General features: G+C 33.9%; 1 pseudogene; it reads right to left on the minus strand.

The window, feature by feature from the left end:
- Positions 1-6,827: 6,827 nt before the first annotated feature.
- Positions 6,828-6,955, minus strand: LOC123638947 (annotated as a pseudogene).
- Positions 6,956-7,360: the final 405 nt, after the last annotated feature.

Raw genomic sequence — 7,360 nt, forward strand, 5'->3', positions numbered from 1 at the left:
GATTTGCTTGGAAAAATTAACTTTATTCTGTTGTCACCATGAGAGTGACAGTTCCTAGCTTTGGTTTTGTGGGAGATCAGACATAGGGTGGGCAGTACAAGGACAGAACTATCCCCTGGAAGGTCTATGTGATGCCAAAATGGAAGATTGAAAGTATTGGGATTTGTCTGGGTGCCGCACCACACTGTTCTTTTCCTTGTCAAATATTTGCTTCAAACCCTCCTGGCGTGAGAGGTGAATTTTCCTATTAATTGATCATATTGGGAGCTACAGCTTCAGAGGAGGGACTCATCTCCTTGAACTACACATTGGAGGAGAGACTGTAGGGAGAATACAGAAGAACAGCTTTCCTTTCTTCGTGATTCTAAAGACTATTTGTGAGGGTAATATTATCTGCTGCAGCAAAGGACACAAAAATACAGTGAGTCAAACAAGACAGCAGTTTAATTTTTGCTCAAGTCTCAGTTCAGAGCTTGTCTGCTGGGTCGGCAGGTGGCTTGTCCACATGCCACCCAGAGACCCAGGCCGACCCAGTCCACCGCCTTCAGCACATGACTTCCATGGTCAGTATAGAACCTCGGCCTGAGCTGACAGGAGCTGGGGAAAGACAAGTTCGGGGTTAGAGGTTTTCTCTCAGGCAACTGAGGAGAAAATTTTACTTCTTACTTCTTTTCTTTTTTTCTGTTTCTTCTTTTTTTTTTTTGCAAGAACTGAGTCACTTGGCCATACCAAACAGTTGAGGAGGGCTGGAAAATGTAGTCTCCAGCTTAGACAGTCTTGAGAAAGTCTCTGCACTACATCTTAGATCAGTGTATAGCAGGTTTTTTTGACTATTGACTCTGAAACCAGGAAGGGTCTGAGTGTCACTCTACTCACACAGCCCCCCCCCCACACTCACAACCAGAAACACTGACCTCCAGATCAGAGAAAAAGACCATTTACTTACTTATAGAACTTCTTAGTCCAGTTCTTAGGAGACACATTTATTTTACCCCTAAAGTACTTAAGGGCAAACATGTCATGATTTTTTTGTTATGTACAAAATATTTTTGTAACACCTTTATGAGATACAGTGCACCCATTTAAATTGTACAATTCAATTTTTTTGTATATTCAGATAATTATATAACCATCAAGAGAAGCAACTTTAGAACATTTTCATTACCCCAAAAGAAACCTTATTCCCTTTGGCCATCACCTCCCAATCCTTAGTCCCCCTCAAGCCCTAGAACCATTAATCTACTGTCTGTCTCTAGAGATGTCCATATTCTGGACATTTCACAGGAATGGAATCATACACTATATGGTCTTTTGTGACTGACTTCTTTTACTTAACATACTGTTTTCAAGGTTTATCCATGTTGTAGCATGTATCAGTATGTCATTCTTTTTTATAAATTAGTAATATTCTACTGTATACATGCTACATTTTGTATCTTCATCAATTGATGAATATTTAGATTGTTTTCACTTTTTAATCCAATTTAATTTTTAATTGATATATAATATTTATATATTCATGGGGTACGTGTCATATTTTGTTACATGTATACAATGTATAATGATAAAGTCAGGGTATTCGGGGCACCTATCACCTTGGGCATTTATCATTTTTGTGTTGGGAACATTTCAAGTCCTCTCTTCCAGCTACTTTAAAATATACTATACATTGTTGTTAACTGTAGTCACTCTACTCTGCTATCAAATCTTAGAACTTATTCCTTCTATATAATTATATGTTTGTACCCATCAACCAACCTCTCTTTAAACACGCATACCCTTCCCAGACTCTGGTAACTATTAATATCATTCCACTCTCTACCTTAATGAGATCACCTTTTTTTTTTTTTTTTTTTTTTAGCTCCCACATATGAATGAGAACATGCAATATTTGCTCTTCTGTGTTTTCACTTTTTGACTATTACGAACAATACTGCTATTAACGTTCTTGTGAAGTTTATGAATGGTCACAATGGAATAGGGTGGACCTGGAATCTTATGTGACTGGTGTTCTTATAAAAAGGGAAATCTTGGACAGACACGTTTACAGGGAAAACCCCATGTGAGGACTGACTGGAGTTATTTAGTCACAAGCCAAGGAACTAGAAGCCAGGCAAGAGACCTGGAATAGGTCCTTCCCTAGCGCCTTCAGAGAGAGAATGGCTCTTCTGACACCTTGATCTTGAACTTTTAGCCTCTAGAACTGTGAGAAAATAAATTTCTCTTTTCAAGCCACTCAGTTTATGGTACTCGGTTATGACAGCCCTAGCAAACTAATACACCCTGTGATTTTTCTCTTTGCCCATTGGTTATATAGGAATGTGCTGTTTAATTCCATATGTTTGTGAGTTTCTCAAATTTCTCTCTGTCATTGTTTTCTAAGTTTATCCCATTGTGGTCTGACAAACATACTATTTAAATGATTTCCTTCATTTAAAATTTACTGAGGCTTGTTCTGTAGCCTAGCATATGGTCTATTCTGGAGAACGAGAAGAATGTATGCTCTGCAGTTGTTGCATGGAGAATTCTATAGATGAATGTTAGATCCATCTGGCTTATATTGTTGTTCAAGTATTCTATTTCTTTGTTAACCTTCTGCCTAGTTCTGTCCATTATTGAAAGTGGGGTATTGAAAACTCTAAGTATTATTGTTCAAGTGTCAATTCTTCCCTTTGTTTTAGTTCAGGCTGCTATAATAAAGCTTCATGGACTGGGTGGCTTATAAACAACAGACATTTATTCGTTACAGTTCTGGAGGCTGGCAGGCTGAGATCAGTCTGCCAGCAGGGCCAGGATCTGGAAAGGGCCTTTTTCCAGGTTGCAGATGCCCAACTGCTTGTGTCCTCATGTGGTAGGAAAAGAGTGAGCTAGCTCTCTGGAGTCTCTTTTAAAAGGCGCTAACCCATTTATGAGGACTCCACCTTCAATACCTAAATTACCTCCCAAAGGCCCCACCTCCTAATACCATCACATCGGGGGTTAGAATTTTAACATATGAATTTGAGGAGGACACAAGCATTCAGTCCATAACACCCTTCATTTCTGTCAGTTTTTGCTTCATGTATTTTGAGGCTTTCGTATTAGGTGTGTATGTTTATAATTGTTATATCTTTCTTGATTGACATTTTTATCATTATAAAATGTTCTTCTTTTTCTCTAGTAACATTTTCTATTTTAAAGTCTATTTTGTCTGATATTAATTCAGCCAATCCAACATTTTTATGGTTGGTGTTTACATGTTTTTCCCCCATTTTTTACATATTTTTCTATTTTTTTTTACGTATTTTTATTTCCATCTCTTTTACTTTCAATGTATTTGTATCTTTATATCTAAAGGATGTCTCCCATAGACAGCATACATTTGGATCATTTTTTTAAAAATTCAGTCTGATGATTTCTGATTTTTGATTATATTGCTTAACCCATTCATATGTAATTAGTATTGATATAGCTGGGTTTATGTCTGCTGTTTTATTTTTTGTTTCTGTATGTCTCATGTCTTTTTTTCTCTATTCCTCCTTTACTGCTTTATTTTGCATTAAGTGAATACTTTCTTGTGTAACACTTTGATTCCTTTAATGACTATATTCGCTATTTTTTGTTATTGTAATTTTCTTAGTGATTGGTTTAGGGCTTATGATATACAGGTTAACTTTTTAGAGTTACTTCAGATTCTACATCAGACTTGTACTAACTTAATTTCAATGAGACATAGAAATGTTACTTCTGTATAGTTCCATTTCCTTTCCCCTCTTTTTGTGCTACTATTATACATTTTACATCTTTAAATGCATTGTTACAAGTATTATAATTGTTATAATTATTATGACATATAATTTTATGGATTTGAAAGAAGCTGAGAGAAGAAAGGAGAACAAGTATATATTTATAGCATTTGTTATATTAATCTTCCAATTTACCATTTCTGGTTCTCTTCATTTGTTCTTATGGGTTTGAATTAACCATCTGGTGTCGTTTCTTTACTCTAATACTCCCATCTGTATCTTTTGTGCTGTTACTGGCAAATACAGATTCTCAACTTATGATGGGGTTACGCCCTGATAAACACATTATAAATTGAAATTACTATAAGTTGAAATGCATTTCATACATCTAACTCCCCAAACATCACAGCTTAGCTTAGCCTACCTTAAACATGCTTGGAACACTTGCATTAGTGTATAGCTGGGCAGAATCATCTAACATAAAGCCTATTTTATAATAAAGTGATTAATATTTCATGTAATTTATTTAATATTGTACTAAAGGTGAAAAACATGGTTATATGGGTACCATAATAAAGTTAAAAAATCATAAGTTGAGTGGTTGTAAGTTGGTACTGTATATTAATTACATTTCTATATGTTATAGTCCGAACAATATAATTATATATCTATTGTTTTATACAATTGTTTTCTAAATCAGTAAAGAGGAAAAAGGAGAAAAAATGTTTTCATACAGTCTTTTATAATTATATAATTAGCTTTACTGTTACTCTTTGTTTTTTCATACATATTAGAATTACTTTCTGGGATCGCTTGTTTTCAGCCTAAAGAACTTCCTTTAGTATTTCTTGTTAGATGGGTCTGCTGGCAATGAAGTCTAACAGTTTTTGTTTATCCAGGTTTGACTTTATTCCACTTTCATTTTTGAAAAATGAAATACTTTTGTTGGGTATAGGATTATTGGTTGACGTTTTTTTCCCTTTGAGCACTTTGAATATGTCTGCCCACTGCCTTATGGTCTCCATTGTTTCTGATGAGAAGTAGCTGTTAATCTCATTGAGATTTTCTTGGAAGTGATGTGCTGATTTTCAGTTGCTGCTTTCAAGATTTTCCCTTTGCTAAAAGTCAAGATCCATTCTATGATTTTAAAAAACTGGGCAAATTAGGAATAGAAATAAATTTCCTTAATCTGATAAAGGTTATTAAAAATGAAGCAAATACTACATTTAATGGTATAAGATCAAGAGCTTTCCTTCTGAGATTAGGCAAGAGACAAAAATGCCTATTACTACCTTTTCTCCAACAATTTACTATAGATATTTTAGCTAATGCAACAAAGCAAGACAAAAAAGTGGTGGTACACAGTTTGGAAAGGAAGAAATAAAACTGTTATTATTTGTAGTCAGCATGATTTATATATGTAGAACATCTAAAAGAATGTACAGATATACTGTTAGAATTAATAAGTACACTTAATATTGGATCTAAAGTCAATTAAAAAAATTATATTCTATGTATGAAAAATATATAAAACTAATTTGCAAATTACCATTTATAATAGCATCAAAACCCAGCAAATATTTAGGAATAAAACTAATATGTTCAAGATACATATAAAAATTTATAAATATTAGTATTATATTATTAAATTAAATTATTAATAATTAAACATTATTAAATGAGAAACCTAAATTAATTAGGGGAAATGCTAGGCCTGTATGTTTATTGTTTATAAATATACTTTGTTTTATAAGACTCAATATTATAAAATGTTAATTCTTCCCAATCTGATCTATAGATTCTAAACAATCTAAAAGCCCAAGAATTTTTGTCGCAATTTATTCTAAAATGTGTGTGGACATGCAAAGTACCAAAAATAGCCAAACCCCAGAAGGAGAGGGAATTATTCTACCCTGTAGGAAGATTTATAAAAAAAATTATAGTAATTGTACCAAGTGTGGTATTGGTACAAACGGATAAATAATGGAACATAATAGAAGAGTCTGGAAACAGACCAACACATAAACAGACACTCGAATTTTATAAATGCAGAGACCTGGCAGAAAAACAGTCATTTCAATAAGAGGTGCTAAATCTATTGGTATCCATTTCAAGAATAAAATAAAATAAAACTTCACTCTTACTTTATACTGTACACAAAAATCAATTCTAGGTGGACTGTGCAATTGGGAAGGGTAAAATGATAAAGCTTTTAGAAAATAACATAGGAGTATTTCTTCATAACCTGCGGGTGAGGAAATATTTCTTAGATAGGATGTAAAAGGCAGTAACATTAAGTCAAAAGATTGATAAATTGGACAATATTAACAATAAGAATTTCTGTTCATCAAAATATTTTATTGAGGGAGTTCAAAAAGCTACACAAAGGGAGAATGTTTAGAATACTTACAACCAGCTGAGGAATTGTTTTCAGAATTTACACAGAACTGCAAATCAATAAGAAAAAGATAACACACTGGAAATGTGGACAAGAGTTTTGGTCGTGCTGTTCACAAAAGAGGATATTTAAGGGGCCAACAAACAAAATGAAAAGGTATACAATCTCATTAGTTTTCAGGAAAATGCAAATTAAAGCCACAATGGGCTACAACCCACCAAAATGGCGAAACTTAAGGCTGACATGACAAGGGCATAGGGAAGGCTGTCCCTGTAAACCCCATAAATGCCTGCTGGGTACGTAAATTGATGCAGTCTCTTTAAAAGATTGTCATTACCTATTACAGTTGAAAAAATATATATACTCTATAACCAGATAATTGTATTCCTAGCTATAGAACTAACAGAAATGCATACCCATGAACAATCAAAAGACATTAGCAATAAAGTTCTTACAACATTAGTCAGCCAAAGCTGGAGACAACCAAAAAGCCCATCAACAACAGAGTGGGTAAATAAATTGTGGATGTGCTCACTGGGTTAACATTCATCAGCTGAGCACTAATAATTTGAGTACTTTCCTATACAGTGCACATTGCTCTACTTCATGTATGCTTCATTTGCCATACATCAATAAAATAGTGGGTTTTTCGGTTGTTTTTTTAAACCTGAAAGTGGGGAACTGAGCAGAGTTTCAGCTGAAAGATGCAAATCACTATCACTTTGGGTCAAGCAATCAAAGTTTCTACTAATTTCATCGTATGGCAGCTTAAAAAAAATTAAGACTTTTTTTCCTACTACACTTGATCTTAGCCAAAAGGCCAAGAAGCGATAAGACTTTTTTTTTTTTAAGAATAAACAAACTCTTCTAAAGGTTGCATCTGCATACCTAAAGCTATGACATAATGACAAATGTCATCGGTCTTCACCTATGCTCTCACATTCAGACACAACGATAATTGAGAAATATCTCCGATGACGTTTTTTATCTTCCTTACTCATTTTTTGAACTCTAGGTTACTTTTCAAATTTGCAAATTACTGCTAAGCACATACTAGCATTAAGTCCATTAACATGCCTCACAACAAATGTCACAATGAATACAAAAACCTGTCCTCTTACCTAGAACATATGGTTTTAACAACAACAGTGATAATTTTTCATTTACCAGAGATGAACAGTTTGGCTTGTGTCTTTTTAATGAATTCAATCTGTTCCTGGTCCCCAGCTTGTATAGT

Source organism: Lemur catta, chromosome 5 (genome assembly GCF_020740605.2).
Source record: "Lemur catta isolate mLemCat1 chromosome 5, mLemCat1.pri, whole genome shotgun sequence".
Lineage (NCBI taxonomy): Eukaryota > Metazoa > Chordata > Mammalia > Primates > Lemuridae > Lemur > Lemur catta.